This window comes from Natrix helvetica, assembly GCF_964273705.1.
Source record: "Natrix helvetica genome assembly, chromosome: 2".
Taxonomy (NCBI): domain Eukaryota; kingdom Metazoa; phylum Chordata; class Lepidosauria; order Squamata; family Natricidae; genus Natrix; species Natrix helvetica.
Window position 1 is genome coordinate 221,119,624 of NC_138552.1, and position 19,543 is coordinate 221,139,166.

The following is a 19,543-nucleotide window of genomic DNA, read 5'->3' on the forward strand; positions in this document are numbered from 1 at the left end:
AAAAGGCCTGTTTCCTGAACGAGCCCTGACCTTTCCTGTCATGCTTCCTGAAGGTGGAAGGAAGGACCTTCCTCTTATCCTTTGTCTCAATTAGGAATTTCTCTAGGGAATCCCCAAAGAGGTTCTCTCCCTTGAATGGAGCTGAAGCCAGCTTCCACTTAGCCTTCATGTCCGCCTGCCAGTGCCGAAGCCAAAGCAGGCGGCGAGAAGTGATGTTGGACGCTAGTGCCCTGGAGGCGAATTTCGCTGCATGCAGGGATGCATCAGAGGCATATTCCACAGCCGTAATGATCTTGTTAAGATCATGTCGCCAACGAGATGCTTCAGATGGGGGCTGAGATCTGAGTTGGCGCAGCCATAATAGGGATGCCCTCGTAAAGAACGAGGCAGAAGTGGAGGTTTTGATCGCCCAGGCAGCCGCCTGGTGCGTTTTGAGACAAGCCTTTTCTGCCCTCTTATCCTCTGCCTTTAACCCTTCTAATAACTTGGCCGGGAGATTAGAATTAGAGGTCAGAGAGACCACAGGGGCATCCACTTCTGGAGGCTTCAATACATCCTCCAGCCTAGGTTCTAAGGGATACAGTGATTTGTCTGCGCCACTGGGGTTGGCCAGGGTACCTGGCTGTGCCCATTGGCGCTGGATAACCTCCATGAACATGTCAGGGACTGGTATCAGTTCTGGGTCAGGGGTTGTTTCGCTGAACAGCCCTGCCATGAGGTCCTGGGAAGCTCAGTAGAGGCTCTGGCCTTGTGTAAGATGGACTTGAATAAGGATGGCTTAAAGAGACCAGTGAAGGAGGGATTGTCTGGAGGCATATCCTCATCCTCCGAGAGAGCAAAGTCCTCAGCAGTCTCCTCCTCCCACGTAGACACCTCTGTGGTGATAGAAGTGCCCGGGGAATTGAGTACTCAGGGGGCGAGCAGGCCTAGAGGCCTTGCCACCCCTGCCTTCCTGTAGCCTCATGGCTTCTACCACACCCTGGGAAATAGCCTGCGTGATGAGATCCCTCATTTCTGCTGACATAGCTGGGCCCTTGTCCTCTACAGGCCTGGATTGGTCATAGGCCTGTCCCCTGGCACCCCTAGGAGGATCTCTCTGATCCTCTGCATGAAAACAGCATTGAAAGGAGGGGATATCCTCCCTGACTGAAGAGCTAGGAGAACCTGGGTAACCCAGAGAGGCTGCAGGGGATCCTGACATGGAATCCCTATCACAGAAGGATGGAGATCTATCCCCCATTTCCTCCCCCTGCTCTATCTCCCTCTGGATGGGTGGGGAAGGAACTGGCCCAGCCTCACTTGGTAAGGGTGCAGAGGGAACCTGGGGGCTAGCAGACTTGTCCGTTAGGGAGTCCTGCCCCTTGTCCCCTTGAATTTTGGGGGCCTTGCTCCCAGCTGAAGAGTGGGAAGCTTTCCCCCCAGCGCCCTTGTTTCCCTTTCTCCCCTGGCCTGAGGGATCTGGCCTACTGCGCTTTGCAGATGGCCCTGCCAGCTCCTCCCTTCGCTCCAAACCTTCATCAGCCATCCTTGGTTGATCTTGAGTCGAAGAGGTCGCTGCTGTGGGAAGGGCAGTGGACGCTGGCCCGACGGCTCCAGAAGCGTCTGCAGATTCAGTTGGGAGGCTGGATCAGGCACCAGGACACTCCTTGCCGCTTCCCCTTAGTTGGCTGGGGAACTTCAGGCTTGCTGGAGACCCAGGCAAGCCCTCGCAATCCTCTGCGGCTGTCTGCTTGAGGCGGAGAGCTCTGCTGCTTGCTGCTGCTTCCGGACGGTAAAAAAGTCTCAAAAAAATGGCCGCCGGTTCTTCTGCGCGCCAAAAGCCTCACTTAAGGGCCAGGCGCTTCCCATTGGCTGCAGCCGAAAAGCGCGCCAAAGCAGCGCTTTTCAAAATGGCCGCCGCTCTCCCGATCGGCAAAAGACGCCGTTTGGAGAAGCAAGGGCTTTTTTAAAAGCCTCTCCTCCAAAACGACCAGGGAAACACGGGGATTGCCGTCCTTCCCTGCGCTCGCCAGCAGACGCCGGACAAGCGGCCTCGCTTGTTCCCCCAGCTGCGACTAAGCAGCTGTGGAACCGATCGCTGCCTCAGCCTTACTTTAGTAAATCCTCTTCTTGGTAAAAAATAGAAAAAAGGAAAATAAAAAGTCAAAATAATAAAACCTGGGGAAAAATCCTAATAACAACTAAATATCAACACATAAAATACTCTAAAATTACTATTGGAGAACCCAGCCTATTTGCTCAAAGCTGAGTGTTCCCCAAAACTCGTCCTATCGGGCGGACTGAGTTTTTAAAACTGAGCCAGAAGAGGCAAAGGAGGCGTGGCCAGAGGGGAAAAATCTACTCAGTCCATGGGCAAACAGGCTGTGTTAACCCATCCTTGGACTCTCCAAGCAGCGCTATGGAGAACAGTCTCTTTGCTACCTATCTTTTAAATTTTCTTTGGGGCGAGAGAAAAATAAATCGAATGCTTGGGGCCTTGCATTTTTCTTTATAGCAAGCCCATTCCATTAAATAAAGTGTATTTTTTTAGGAAATGGGATCTATCTTTAACTTGGAAGTACAGGGAAGCATTGTTGTAAAGAAGGTTTCTTTCTAGCAATCTAACTGTCAGGTAGCAGTTAAGATGCTGGGTTTTCTTTGCTATCCTTGCTGCCTCTTTTTTTAAAAAAACCTTTTGTTTGTGTAATTGCAGAGCTTTATCCTTAGCTGTTCTTAATCACTAGTTTTTTTTTTTCTTTCTGGTTGTGATGGACCTTTTTCCTTAAGTAGTGCTTTTGTGAGATACTGCAAGATTTATGTACCTGCCTCTTATTCAACAATTCCAATTAGATTCTACAACTATCTTCCCTAATATTACTGATTACCCTATTATTGGGCTCCACTCTTGAGGGCTTTCATGATCCCCCATTTTCACATATTAACAGTACATTTCTGAATACATTATGCCATTAAATTAGATTTGCAAGTGACTTGTTCAAACCTCTGTGAGGGCCAATCAAGAAAAAACTAAATGAGAGTTCTATGTGAGCTTCACTGGAAATACACATACTCTCTCTAATGCAATTTGAAAAGCTGTAGATAGAGTGGCATATTTTTAAACGACTAAAAACTCAATTTAAATCCTTTCTGTGTCATGAAACTCACTGAATATCATAAAAAGAATTGCTATCTCTCAGCCTAACCCAGCTGAGAGACTAATCCATGTACATTATTCATGAAAAAGAGTGAAATGCATGGTATAAAATTATGTTTCAGCACAACCAAAATCAGGATTAAAAAATATGCTACCCTTACCAATGCTACTTTACAGTAATTGGTTCTTCTAACTCAAAATTGAAGTTAGCTTGATTTGATGAATTTCCATCTGGAAAGAAGGATTTTCATAATTGTACAGCATTCAGAAGGTTTAATAAAACTAGAAAGAAGGAATTCCCAGGGAATTGACATGGTGGAAACTCCTCCTGGTGATCAGTGAAGCATGAAACGTAGCACAACTGGTCCTTTTAAATCTCTAAATGCTGTTGTGTGGAGAAGGGAAAAAAGAAAAAAAATGCTTTATTGGCTTCAATCACTATTGAATGTTAACAATTCTCTACAGAATTCCACTGAAACAATCACTGGGCAGTTCTGGAGCATAACAAAATTGGGGCTGGGAGGGTCATGGGGAGACTTATGGAGTCCCCAATTAAGAGTTTATTCAGTCAAACAACTAGCAATAGCACTCACAAATGCCAGCTGCACTTAATCAAATACGGATGTATTCATTTCTAAAAATAAAATATATCTAATATTTCATCTAGTTTTCTTCTAGCAATACTTTCACATTATTTTTGTGGTTTAATTGTGTCAGACTTAACTGTGTATAAATGTATATTTTAAAATTATTATATAGCATAAAATGATACTTGGTGTTATTTTTCTGTTAATGGCTTAGTATATCCTTCTCAAGTCTTTGAACGAAAGAGTAAGAACAAATAATATTGCTAAACCTTAGCACTGTTATTGATCTGCCTTGTAGCCTGATGGATGAAAGTACGTGAGTCTCCGACTCAGCTCATGACAAGTATTAAATATATACGGAGTTGGGTTCTTGGAACACTGTTGGAACAGCAGAACTTTAAACTAACTACTTTCTCTCAGTAGAAATTGAGTGAATTCTAAGGAAAACCAATCCTCAATTAGAATTTTCCAATTTCTGCTTTGTATTTTTTGCATACTTCATTAATACATGTATCATTCCCTAAGGAAAATCCATGCCTAGTGCTACTAAGCTATGCATTATTGCACCCATTAGTAGTATGGAATAACGTTTTTATTTTGCCAGAGCTGTGTATTGTCAGCGTTCCAAATACCATCCAGAATTAAATCAGAGTTCAAGACATAACTTTCATCAAAGTTCCAATTTAATAGGCAGACATGTTGGTACATCTGTGGAAACCCGAACCTGAAAGCTTCCTGGGTTTCCAACCAGTTGAAAGTTCATGATCTTGTCCCCACACCCATAAGTCCATCACATGGTCCAATCTTCCTCTGCCACGCTGGCATTTCCACCCATCTAGTTCCGGTCAGGTGCAGTGGTGCAGACACAATGAATGATCTTGGGCTTCTAGAAAGGAATGTTTTATTTTAACAACAACACATTCTACTCCTTACTATCCCCCCTCCCAATTCCCCACTAATGAAACAGCAGAGTAAAGAAAGAGAGAGTGGCACGCCAAAGATCCTAAAAGGAATATGACTGCAGGCCTGACATGAACAAGTTCATAGTTGCTGTACCTCATCTTTATAAAATATTGCTGGAACCAAGTGGGTTCTAGGAAAAAATATGGCTGTTCTTGTTCTACCCCCAAGGCACCTGAGGGTAGAACAAGAAGCAATGGGTGGAAACTAATCAAGGAGAGAATCAACTTAGAACTGAGGAGAAATTTCCTGACAGTTAGAACAATTAATCAGTGGAACAGCTTGCCTCCAGAAGTGGTGAATGCCCCAACACTGGAAGTCTTTAAGAAGATGTTGGATAGCCATCTGTCTGAAATGGTATAGTGTTTCCTGCCTAGGCAGAGGGTTGGACTAGAAGACCTCCAAGGTCCCTTCCAACTCTGCTATTGTATTGTATTGTATTAATTTTTTTTCTGCATCTCCTTCCCTGAAATCAAAATTAATGTGAGGGAAAGGCAGTGATAATAATGTTAACTTGTATTTCATTTCTAATAACTAGAAAGAAGTGTTCTACTTTGTAAGAAGAAAATGTGTTGTATTCAAATGTTTTCTTTCAAATTAATAAATAGACCTGTGTTCAAAGACGAGTGTTCCATAATCTCTTGTATTTTAAATGTATTGTATGTACAACTCCTGGAAACTATACTTAGCAGGACTAGTTGGGTGATGGGAGTTGTCATTGATTATCCATATGGTAGTTTTATTCTACAACATAATTCTCTATTAATGCCCGGAATGAGTTTTAGAAATTTTAATTTTAAAAAATGTACCTTGTCTCACTAATTCGGACACACACACAAATATTTCAGTATGCTGTTTTTGGCTGTGAAGTCAGAACATCAACATTCTAGCTCCAAGCTAACTTGCATCTTATGTTCTCCTTTGCCTTGAAAAAGCCACTCAGCTTTGCAGACCCTTTTCTCTAGCTGTTTCTCCATTAGACTAATCAAACTTTGTCCATTGCTATTTAGTTCAGACCCCACTATTCTCCATCAGTGTTTGTCTTTTCCCTAATAACTAGCAAATCTATACTGTAGTCTATGATTTATATACACTAAAAGTGTCAACGGGATAGTGATTTAAAATGAGAATGTCTTGAAATGTTTTAATGTTATGTACTATGGTAGTAGTGCAATTATTTGAAGACTACTGACATTCTACTTAGCAATTTCTATCTGCCAAGTTATCATAGCATATTTTTATGTGCAGTTAACTTGTCAGACATTTCCTCCCATTAAAGGCTTCTCTGTTTATTGCTTTGCTGTAGTGTACTGTGCTGGACAATTTAAAGTGTTCCTCACCACAAGAACATGGGGGTCGATGGACAATTTTAACTCAAATTTCTCTCCTGCAACCACAAACTCACTCTTCTGGAGGATCTCCCACTTTTCCAAATCACATACTGGAGATCCCGAATATTTCAGAAGGGAAGTGAAATCAATATTCCATTCTACTATTTCTAACTGGATGTTACATTGCTATGCTCTGTTACGTTGTATTTATATTAAAGTTAGACAGCCTTACATTTTAAAACTCTCTAGAGGCTGAAATCATAGAGAAAATCAGATGTCAACACACATTAATAAGTATATAATTAGCTCCAATTAACACATCTACAGACTGTAACATACATTTCATGCACAATTAGCAACTGTGAACGTGAAACTAAAATGCATTTCTACTTTTCATACTGTTTTGGCTCTTAGCCTTGTTTAAAAGCTTGTATTCAAGTTATCTGTGTATGAAAGTACAAAAATGGTTGTGTGGAGCGCTGATAACTATGGAATGATACTATATGGAAATCAATGGCATCAGAAAGTCTGTTAGCTGCATTCTGGATTTTAATGGAAATTGAAAAGACGAGTTTAAACCGATGAATTTGTAAGTTGTAATACATGCTTATACTATATGCATAGATCAAGATATGTGTTTCAATAAAGCCGAATTATTTCACATTATATGCATCTCTTGATTAACGCAATGAGATATCCATTAGATATAAGTACAGCCAAATGCAATAGAAAGTGGCAGAGGACAGGTGTCGGTCACCAAAGTAACTATGACCACTACAGTATTCTGAATCCAGTGGCATCTGCACCCATAAGGCACTTGCGTGCACAGCAGAAGCTACAAGGAAGTTAGCTAAGCCAAAGTGTGCTGATTAAAGGTCATGTTCTGTACTTGTAATCTTAAAGTTCTGATTTGGAAAGACCTCGAGGGAAACCAATAGACAATTTTTAAAAATCAATTATCAAATTAAACCCAGGATGTTCATCACTATAAACAGAATAATCAGTGGAAGTGGAAGATGATTGCTAAGGCCAGGGGAATAAAAAATGAGAACATAATTACCTTTCAATAGGCCTCCCTAGTGTAGGGTTAGTGACAAATTAAATAGGTCTTTCTAAGGACAGTTCAAAGCTGCAATAATGCTTCTTTAAAAAAAGGTCCACTATATTTTCATGTAAGAGTTAGAAAACGTTTTTAAAAATTTCCAATATGATCTATATGTCTGGCAATATACACCATCATTCAGGCTTTAAAAATCTAAAGTAGCACTATAATTTGATCTAGAAATACAAGTTAGAAGTAACCTGTATTACTATGAGAAGCAGTATGTCCCTTTTGCTGTTTTTGAAATTGCAAATAATTTTCTAAATGCTTTTAAAAAAGAGTCGCACTCTGCCTGTTTCCTACATACAGTGGTAATGGATTTGTCCAAACAGATCAAGGTCCAACAGCACTAAGGAAACAGTATGTTCATGGATGACATCCATGTCAACAGTACATTCTAACATGTCATAATTAAGGTTATGATGAAACATGAACATTTAAAAAGCCTATTGTGCTGATATAAAGAATACTATTCTTTTCACGCAGCAAATTTAGATTGGATAGAGAGTACAATTCAGGTCTTATTTCCTTTTGATATTTTTTTTAAAAATATATCTGCTATATTTCTTGTGCTGTGCTCAAAACCAGGAATAATACTGACTTGACCAAGAAGGCAACTCCTATTAATAAGGATGATTTGTTTTCCACTGAGTTGTGAACAAAATTCTATTCAGGCTGATTGTCTGAAATATCTTAATTTCATTTGCATTTGAGATAACTAATATCACTTGGAAGAAGTGGGAAAATCTGGTTTGGTTGACATGGTAATTAATGAGGTTATATAATCTCTATCAAGAAATTTTTCCTGTCCGGTTCCGGCGGCAGCGGCGACGGGCAGCTCTTTGCCCGCTCCGGCTCTCCGGTGGGCTTCCCCACTCCTTGGGGGGCACAGGACACCCCTCAGAGGGGTCCTGCCGGAGGGGCGGCATCGCGGGGAGCTCCTGCATCGGCGGCGGCCGGCGGGAGGTCTCTCGCGCGCCCAAGGCACCGGGGAGCTAGATCGGAGGGCGCCTCGCGTTTCTGCGCTTCGCGCCTCGCTAAAGCCGTCGGGAGAATGAAGCAATTGAAGGAAGCAGCTGCGGTGTGGTGAGGCTGCTTCTCTCTTCATGCCCTATTTTGCACAAAGAACTAGTTAGCTTTCTTTAAATAACTTTCGGAGTATTCTGGAGGCGCGGCTGGAGGGAGGGGGGTTTCCCCCCCCCTTGGATAAGCGGCGAGGAATAATTTTGCTCTCAGCCCCCGGGGAAGGAGGAGGGGGGAGAGCCAACGAATGAAGCCTCACCCAGGTTGGATGATTTTCTTTGCAATCTAATTTCACTATTTACTGTGATTTGAGGACTTTTGGAACTTTTTAAAACTTTGATATGCCTCTGTGCCCAAAACTGGCAGGGCAAGATGGCACACTTCCGTTGTCTTTATGAACTGTGAAACCTGACTCCACCTTTAAAATTCAGGCTTCCGGTCTTTGTCTCCGTGTCTCCCAGAGGAATCTCTTGTGGATTGGTCTTTTTGAACTTTCTAGGGGAAACCTTTCATCTATTGCCAGACTTATTAGAGAGATTCTCTTCTGCCTGGTTCTTCTGCTCCCGGACCTCACCTGGCTACCCTTCTTTTCTAACTGTTTATCTTATATATGGACTGAACTTCTAATGTTATAAAGGATGGCATCCAAAAGACCACCTCCTGGGAAATCTGGCTTTGCTACATCTGCTCCAACATCTGTAACATCCAGTCCAGCCACACAGTCCAAGATAACAGAACTGATGCAACCTAAGCCTATAGAGATGGACTTTCAACAAATGCTTCAACAAATTTTACAGGGCCAGGAGGAAATCAAGAAACAGCTAAGGGAAATGAAAGATGAAATTAAAGAAAATCAAGCCCAAATTTATAAGAACTCACAGAGACTGGATCTTGTGGAAGGGGGGGTGGAGGAGGTGAGGGGGGGGGGTGGAAGCTGTGCAGAAAGGGAACAAAGATCTTGACATCCAACAGATGAAATTAGAATTTGAGAGAATGTCCTATTATCTTAGATTTCAAAATGTTATAGAAGAAGATGGGGAAAATATAAGGGACATCATGACAAACATTCTGGCTGACTACACACACAAAGAAAAACAACAGATGGGGTGGGATATAGATCTGGTTTATAGAGTGAATTCAGCTTACGCTAGAACACACAATGTACCCAGGGAGGTTCACATTAAATTCCTTAGAAAAAGCACAAGAGATGAAATTCTGGGTGTACAAAGGGGGCAAGCATTGATATATCATGATATGGAGATAACCATTCTGAAGCAGATCCCTAAGAAGATTAGAGAAAAAAGAAAAAATTATTCGCAATTAGTGAATAAATTATACCAGAAAGGGGTGTGGTTTAGATGGTTGATGCCTGAAGGTATGCTGATATTCTGGGAGGAGACAAGAATTAGAATTAATTCACCCATAGAGGCGCAGGCCTTTATGGAAAAAAATAAAACACTCCTAGAGAAACCACCAGATACCACAACGGACACGCAGGACACGGGAGGGGCCAGAGCTCTGCCAGTGGAGGGAGATGGGGCAATAGCAAGAAGACTCAGATCACAAAAATAAACAAGAAAATCATATTATTATAAACTGACCGAAAGTGAAAATGGAATTATATTTGGATTTTATACTGTAATGTTTAATTTGATTGAATTTAATAATAGAACTAATATGCTGACTGTAATCAATTATATACTAATGCATTATATTAAATGTATACTATGGGTATGGAGGGAGGGGGGCCTCACACACTTTGCAACTGCCAAAATTTGTATACCTGTCCATTTACCCTTTTCCCTATAAATCTTGAAAAACCAATAAAATTTTATTATAAAAAAAAAAAAAAAAAAAAGAAATTTTTCCTGTGTGAGACATAATCCTTACTGATATTTTTTACAAGTTATTGCATAATCCCAGAATTTGTCCTTTTCAACGCTATATTACAAGATTTCAGAAATAAGTATAGTGTCATTTCTGCCCTGAGTAAAAAGCAAATTACATAACAGAATTAATAATAATTAATGTCTTGTAGTTCTTGGCAGAATACGAAAAAAACCCACCATCTTTTGCTTAATAGCAAAAGACGAGCACAGGGATATGTGCTTAAGATCTTCTGGTTGGGTAGAATCTACATAACTGTACTTATTAGGCATGGACAGTAATATCTGTATAAAAGTAAATCTGAAAGAAATAATAGTCTACACATAAGCAACCATTCCCAAGCAAAGATAAAAAATGCTTGATTACTGTGCTATCAATATTACTGGCTCAAGGTCTAAAAATATAGATATAATCATTGATTGCATCCAGCTTCTTGTTTAAAATGTTTAGGATTGCATTATTGTTTAAACCATGGGCTTGATTTTAAATTTATATTCTAGTTATTTCATTTAATGCGGAAACGTTTATATTATAAAAATTTATGTACACTTACAATTTATAATTGTAAATATTTAGAAGAAAATTAGGAGTAAATGGTCATGAATATTAAAATACAATTTTGTTAAATGTTAGCATTCTTTAGATTAAAAGGTCCATTTGGATATTTACATAAATCATTACAGTCTCCTGTTTACTAGCTACTGCCTTTTACAAAGCTAGGCTTACCATATTTTTTATGATGTTTCACTGCCATTTTAATAACTGGAGAAATTGCTCAGTTGAGATAAAGGGCCATTGCCAGGGCGGGGGTGATTTTATTATATTAATTTATCTGATTTTTTAAATTAGTTTTATTATTTTAAATTAGGTTTTATATTCTGTAAGCCACCTTGAGTCGCCATGTGCGAATAATAGGCGGCGATATAAATTCAATAAATAAATAAATAGGCACTAAGTAACTAGTGTAATTATGTTGTCAGCATAAAAACCATGCTATCGTACTATTGTTTATATTTGTTTTCCCCCCAAATTGTGGACATATTTTCACATCATAGGTATGTTCACTATTCCTGTGAATTTTTGAGTTTGATAGATACAGTCTGTTACTATGTTAATTTCTTCTCCAGTTGTGTAGATTTTTATTGCCTGTTGACATATTTTAAACTTTAAAAAATATATACTGAGATAGAGACTGGCCTTTGTAATCTTTCAAAATACTCCTTAAGTCTTTCTTGTTTCAATTCTCCAAAATATTATTTTCGCCATTCAGAGATTGATGAGATTTATTTCAGCCGTTTAATTCCAATTCCAATTTCTTTTAGTCAACAACATCTTATGAAATATTCTGCATATAATTTAAGAAGTTGATGGTATATAAAAGTGTTCTGACCCCCCCCCTCTTTGTACACCAAAGCACTCCAAGACAAGAATACTGCCAGACGATTTATTCACTGTAAATTAACACACTGACTAGACCTCAGCAGCAATCCAGACTTCCAAGATAAGACACAGACACGAGAGCTTGTCCAGTGTTGGTAAATAAGTTGAACTCTGCAACCAGCCTCCAGGAAAGTCCCTCTTTAAATACTATCTTGAGAGGAGCCTAATTACAACCACCTGGGTCCAATTATCTTCTGTATCTGCGTAGTTGTTCTCTACGTCTATCAGCCCTCCATTGCTGAGCGTCCAAGACCAACTCCCTTGTCTCCTCCCCACTGCTCCAAGGCATGACATCAGGAGCACACTCCCTTTGGCTTTCACCACTGCTCCATGCCTCAGGGGCCTCCTGGTGGCTAACCAGCCTCTCTGATCCCTGCTCGGAGTCAGAACCCTGTCCAGGGTCCTCCACATCTTCCAGAACTGACTCATAAGGCCCCTCACTGTCAGAGTCTGGTTGCAGCTCCAACGGCTCCTGCTGGGCCACAACATTCCTTTCCTAATTTTGAACAATTTAACAACTCCATAGTCCATTCTACTTGCTCCTTCAAAATCAATGAACTCTTCAAAAATAGATGAAGGTGGTGGTCTGGAGTTCAGTAATTTGCCCCATCATGCTGAGAACTGAATGCATTAATAATATACATTAATGATGCATTCTGATATTAACAATATCATAAAATGGTTTACTTAAACAAAAATTGTTAAAATATATTAAAATTACACTGAACTAAAATGAGATAAAAGGTATGCTAAATTTGGGGAAAATGTTCCTACAGGAAATGTACATAAATAATTGTGTGGTGGCCCATTTTCACATGTGATAGGCATCATCATCTGAATATGACTGAACTGGAAAGAAATATTCCAAAATATGTTTATTAGAAATTTTAATGCCAACACATTAGAAATCCCCATAGACTTTGGGATGAACACCCTTTGAATGGTATGGAAGTATGAATGGATTTCCAGAAAAAATGCAGACTACAGGAACCATTTGGGCTTCAGTTTGAGATGCAGACAACACAGATTCATCCCAACAGCCTTTGCCTGTCTTCACAGTGAGAGGGACACAGGGCAGAAAATATCCTGCAGCAAGAAGGCTCCACATCCATTTGTAATACTCAGGTGACCCTGAGGACACAAATAAATCTCCAAGTGCCTCAACAACTCTGCAAAAAGGATGCAAACTACCAGCTGTCTGCAAGGAATATAAATCCTTCCATTTCCCCACCATCCAGTCAGAGAGAAAAAAGCTTCTTGGACGAGAAGTGAAACATCTTCAAAGAAAAAACAAAGTCCAGTTGCCTCCTGAAAAAGCACCTTGGGACAACCATGACCCCTGGATGATTGAGAATCTCCATAGACTTTTAACACATTAGAAAGGCACAAGGTTGGGAAGGCTATTTGAGAGAGGGGCATTTCTTGTATTAAAAGATTTGGGAGGAAGAGCCATTACAGTATCTTATAATTTGCCATAATTGTCCATTTGGATTATATGTGTGGAAAAGACAGAAATACGAGATCACACTTTCTTAGTGGAAGCTGCAACGAAGTGTTGCATATGGAGTTATTCTTTTTTGAGGGCAGTAACCAGTTCTGCTTTCTTCTAAAATATGCCATTGAATTTTCAATCCCAATCCCACTTTTGTATTTTGTCTCCCACACAAAGTTTGTTGGCTGCCCTGTATGCTTCATGATAGCTAGAAAATTTTGGAATTATTTTACACAGCTGATAACATTTATATGGGTAACACCATTTTCACTGCAGGGTAAATGGGTGGATGGGTGTCTCTTGTTCTATTCATTTAATTTGCTTTTAATTTTTTGTCAACATTCTACAGGCATGGAACAAATGTAGTCTACTTCGTACTGTTTGGATTTCCCCCACTTTTAGGATTTGTTACATTCTAGCACACTGTGGTATTACCCATTAGTAGACATTACCCAATGTCTACTAATGCCTTTTTTGTGTGGCCATTTTGTTTGCATAATGGTTGATGGTTCACAAGATAATCAAGCTGGAATGAGAGAAAAAAGCTGATGAGGAGAGCACTAGCTCTCAGCTCCTTTGAGAGAAATTTAAATACAGAAGAGAATAATGAATACACCTACTCAGACAACAATGAAAATCAGGTTTTTTTCTTGCTTGGAATAGCTGTATCAACTATAAGGACAAGCAAATACACTTTTGTTCTAAACACTGGGGGGAACGCTTGTTTCACGCTCTTGGCACAGATATTACGATTCACATTTAGAACTACAGGCAATCATTGACAATACTGAGCTCTCTGATTTTGGCAGTTCTGGCAGGAAATAGAAACGATACTTCATGATTATCACACTCCATAAATAATAAACATCAAAACAGTGTGAGGCTATGCTTCAAAGGAATAATAATTAAAATGTAATCTGAATATTGACACTGACCCTTTTGAATGTCAAATCAATTAGTAAAAAGCTTTTAAATGATTTTATGTCTATTACACATAACTAGTTGGCATGTTCATCCAGATAAAGGTAGGAGATAGGTTTGATCTAGTGGTTAAGGCCCCAGGCTAGAAAGCAAAGATTCATGAGTTCAAGCTTCCCCTTGGCGATATAAAGCCAGCAGGATGGCCTTTGGCCAGTCACTATCAACTCAACCCACCTCATAGGGTTATTGTGGGCAAAAAAGGAGGAAGATGTGTTACTGCCTTGAGTTATTTATAAAAGTAATAACGGTGGGATATAAATAAGTGCAGAAGTATAAAATGCTGAAGTGTCCCTGGGTGTGAAGGGAGATAGCTTCCATTTTCTCTCACGGATTTGTTTTTCATTCTTCAGGTTTGAACAAATGCAAGTAAAGGAAAAAATATCCCCATCAACCCCAACTAGCAGCAACAGAGCTGGAGCTAGTAAATTCGATAGTAATTGAGACTCAATTATGCTAATTAAGGAAGAGCTGTTTCAAGTCATGGAACAAGATTTCCATGAGGGAGGGAGGAGCTTCCTGGAGGAATGGCGGTCTGCCTCTGAGCTCCGTATGCTTACGGGGCTCTTTTGACAGGGCAGGGATGCTGCCGGTCCTCTTTTCCATCTTGAGGACCGGGGATCCAGTAAACGACCACACTGGCTTTTTCCAGGACCCAAGCTGGCCCCCCAGGGTGGTCGGACAGCCAGGGAGAGCGAGGAGAGCGTACCGGTCGATCAGCCGATGGGGAGACGCCGTACGAAACCTGAGGAGAGGTGTAGGAGGGATATGAAATGGCGGCTGGCACGTTCCGGGGGGTGCTGGCGTCGGCGGAGTCGGAGGCCTGCGGCACGGGACGGGAGCTTGAGGCGGCGGCGGCTGGAGACGCCGAACGCTGAATCCCCGGCATTGCTGTGAATTGCGAACTGCGCAGGAAGCCTAGCGAAGGCCGAATGAAGCCCGAGCGAGGCACGAGGCGCCGGAGGCCGGCGGAAAGAACTTTAGGTCGGCTGAAGCGGCGTCGGGGCCTGGAGCGGCGGCTGGGAGTCGCCGAACTTGCGGGAAGCCACGATTGGCGGTGGCAGGCCATGGCGGGAACGAAGCGCCGGAGGTCTGCGCCGGAGGTCCGGTAGGAAGAGGGAGGTCTGTGACACTGGAAGCCGGTCAGGGACCAGGGGGCACTTTGGTGACTGGCAGGCAGCTTCAGCGCCAGGTTTGGCAGAAGATCCATCTGCCTCCTGCTAGCTACCTATTTGGTTCTGACCATCTACCCCCTGTTGACTATTCACTAACTATCTGCCCTTTGTTTGCCATCTGTGTGCTTCCAGTGGATCACCTCCTTACCATCTATGACCCTACTGTTTTACTGCCCATCTGCCCCCCTGCTCATTACCAACTATGGACCATCCGCCCCTCGCCGCCCACCACTGACCACCCACCAGCCTCCATTTATAGACTTTCTGACCAGCCCCCCAGCCCCCCCATCGAGGATTGTGGTCTACTGGCACTTGATAACCTCTACTTGCATTGGAACCCTGGCCTTTTAATTTAATTTATACTGGACTTAAAGGCATACATGCCACAACATCGACAGCACCCAGAAATGATATTAGGCCCTGCTGAAGTTATAAGCTTATCATGTATTTGAGGTCAGACCTGATTTTACTGCGGGAGTCCCCCCTCTCGCAGGTATGGCCCTCCGCCCTTTCGAGGGCCCACCTTGATGACGGATTTATTAATCCAGAGAGGTGGAGGAAGCGGAGACTTAGGGTTTTCTTAACCAGATGCTATCTAAATGTTTTAGTGGGCTCCAGGGTGGGGGGGAGGGTTAACCAGGCCAGGAGTGGGGTTAGTGCCAGGCGAACAGGTGTGGTCGGGAGGGAAGCGAGCGGAGCGGGGGAGGGGAGGGAGAATAACGTTCCATTAGAGGGTCTTTTCATTTCAACGATTGTAGGGAGGGGTGGGTGCGAGGATAGACGAAGATTCTGCAGTCGGTTGGGAGACCGTGGCCGTTGGACACGCCCAGTCATTTGTACCAACCCCTGCACTCTAGGTGGCCAGGATCTACAGAGCCAGGGCCTGAGGCTGATGTTATGCAACGCGAGGTCCGTTGTCAATAAGGCCCCCCTCATTAATGATTTGATCTCGGAGGGGGTGCTGGACCTTGCAGGGATAACGGAGACCTGGTTGGGCCACGAGGGGGGTTTACCCCTCGTGGAAATGTGCGCACCAGGATACCGTGCATTCCATCAGCCGCGGGCCCTGGGTAGGGGTGGCGGGGTAGCGGTGATTATACGGGAGGGTCTGGAGCCGAGAGAGTTCACTGTGCCACAGATATCCGGGTGTGAGTCTCTTGGTGTGAAATGGGGCCCAGGGAGACAGTTGGGCTTGCTGATTGTATACTTGGCTCCTCGCTATGCATCAGTGGCCCTGCCAGAGCTCCTCGAGATGATTGCAGAGATGGCGGTTGAGACCCCCAAGCTATTGGTTATGGGGGATTTCAACCTGCCGTCGAAAGGCGAGTCATCCGAGGTGGCTCGGGAGTTCATGGCTTCCATGACAGCCATGGACCTGACCCAAATAATTCAGGGCCCCACACACGAGGGAGGCCACACGCTGGACCTTATTTTTGTCTCTGGCCAGTGGAAGAGTGATCTGGGAATAGGGGATTTAGTTATTACACCCCTGTCATGGTCAGATCACTCACTTCTCCGGCTCGACTTCCCAGGCGCTACCCCCCATCGCGGGGAGGCGGAACCAGATGGTTCCGCCCCAGGCGACTGATGGAACCTGATAGGTTCCAGACGGAGCTTGGGCCATTTCCTGTAGCCCTGACCCGCTCCCGGATGGAGGACCTGGTGGCTGCATGGAACAATGCGGCTACCGGGGCCTTGGACCGGGTTGCGCCTTTGCGGCCTCTCCTGTGGCAGCGAGTCACCCTCGCCCCTTGGTTTACCGAGGAGTTAAGGGTGATGAAGCGCCACAAGAGACGCCTAGAGAGCAGATGGAGATCCTCACGCTCCGAATCTGACCGAACACAGGTAAGAGCCTATTTACGGACCTACCTTGTGACATTAAGAGCGGCCAAGCGCCAATATTGTGCCGCTCTTATTGCGTCTGCAGATAACCGCCCTGCCGCCCTGTTTCGGGTGACCCGCTCCCTCCTTTCGCAGAGGCCGCGGGAATCCCCCTTGCAGGGTAGAGCAGAGGAATTTGGGGGATATCTGCAGGACAAAATCGCTCAGATCCGTAGTGAGTGGGTCCCCTCCAGTAGTCCAGGGGGGACGCCGGAGGTGAATCTTGAGGGACCATTCTGGGAGGAGTTTGACCCTGTTGCTGCCGATGATATGGACAGGTTGCGTGGGCGACTGCGAGCCACTACATGTTTACTGGACCCGTGTCCCTCCTGGCTTATACTGGCATCCTGGGAGGTTACACGAGGCTGGCTCCAGGAGTTAGTCAACGCTTCCTTGAGAGAGGGGTCCTTGCCGGCCGCCTTGAAAGAGGCGGTGGTGAGGCCTCTACTCAAGAAGCCTTCCCTGGATCCAGCGATGTTAACCAACTATCGTCCTGTCTGCAACCTTTGCTTTTTGGCAAAGGTTGTAGAGAGTGTGGTGGCGCAACAGTTCCCATGCCACTTGGAGGAAATTGATTATCTAGACCCGCGCCAGTCCGGTTTCCGGCCCGGTCACAGCACGGAGACGGCCTTGGTCGCATTGGTGGATGATCTCTGGAGGGCCAAGGATGGGGGTTGCTCCTCCATCCTGGTCCTATTAGATCTCTCAGCTGCCTTCGATACCATCGACCATGGTATCCTATTGCGTCGCCTGGAGGGGTTGGGGGTGAGGGGCACCATTCTGCGGTGGTTCTCCTCCTACCTCTCCGGTCGGACGCAATGCGTGCTGGCAGGGGAGCAGAGGTCGACCCTGAGGCCACTCACTTGTGGGGTGCCACAGGGGTCGGTTCTCTCGCCTTTCCTGTTCAACACGTATATGAAGCCGCTGGGTGAAATCATTCGTGGTTTTGGGGTTGAGTATCATCTGTACGCTGATGACACTCAGCTGTACATCTCTACCCCGAACCACCCCAACGAGGCCGTCGAAGTGATGTCCCGGTGCCTGGAGGCCGTACGGGTCTGGATGGGAAGCAACAGGCTCAAACTCAACCCCTCCAAGACGGAGTGGCTGTGGTTACCTGCGCCCCGGTTTAACCAGTGGGCTCCATCACTGGCCATCAGGGGCGAACAACTGGCCCCCGTGGAACGGGCGCGCAATTTGGGTATCCTCCTGGATGCCCAGCTGTCGAAGGATGACCATGTGACAGCCGTGGCAAGGGGGGCGTTCCACCAGGTTCGCCTGGTGCGCCAATTGCGTCCCCTATTGGACCAGGACGCCCTTCACACAGTCACTCACGCGCTTGTGACGTCCCGCCTGGACTATTGTAATGCTCTCTACATGGGGCTCCCCTTGAGATGCGCCCGAAGGCTGCAGCTGGTCCAGAATGCGGCCGCGCGGGAAATCATGGGAAGTACCAGGTACTCCCATATAACACCTCTCCTGCGCGAGCTGCACTGGCTACCTGGGGCTTTTCGGGTGCGTTTCAAGGTGTTGATTATCACCTTTAAAGCGCTCCATGGCACAGGACCTAATTATCTGCGGGATCGCATCCTACCCCACACATCCCTGCGACCAATTCGCTCTCACAGAGAGGGACTCCTCCGGGTGCCGTCCACTAAGCAATGCCAGTGGGCGACGCCCAGGAGTAGGGCCTTCTCTGTGATGGGCCCGATCCTCTGGAATGACCTCCCCCCCAACATCAGAACTACCACTGATCTCCGCTCCTTCCGCAAGAAACTCAAGACCCACCTGTTCCAATTAGCTGGCCTGGCCCAATCGTAGCTTTAATCTTCAATCCTCCTGGCCGGTATTTTAAATTTTTAGGGGTTGACTTTTTAAGCTGTTTTTAATTTTTATTATTATTGTACAGACTCTTTATTTAATTTGTTTTTAAGGGGGTATTTAATATCTTTTTATTGTGTATACGGTTTTTTAGCTTTTGTCTGTACACCGCCCCGAGTCCCTTCGGGGAGAGGGGGCGGTCTATAAATTCAATAAATGAAATGAAATGAAATGAAATTTGGGCTATAGAAACTTTTTCAGGAATGTATGCTGTTCCATGAGATCCTGAGGTCAGGGGGCTGGGTGTGCATAAAAAAAAAATCCATATGCTAAAACCACTTATTCAGTCAATCTATCAATCAACCCATTTATATAGCTGCCCATCTCACGATAAAGTGACTGTGGGTGCCTAACAATAGAAATCATCATCATCATCATAGCCATTATCTATCTCCTGCAGAATGAAGGCCTCTTCCTTATGTTTCAAACCAATATAGTTCTGAGCTTTCTTTTCCCAATTGGGCCCGCAGTACTTGCTGATGTCGTTGACCCATCTTGGTTTAGCTATCTTTCATATGGATGCTTTTTATCAAGTGGGATCCATTATGCCTTGGTCCACCTCCCATCAGTTTCATTTCTATTTCCATTCTTTTATTTTCTTGATGATACTTTAAACTTTTGTTTGTTCTCTAATCCTTGTGCAGGTCTTCCTATCTTGTCTTGAAATGCCAAG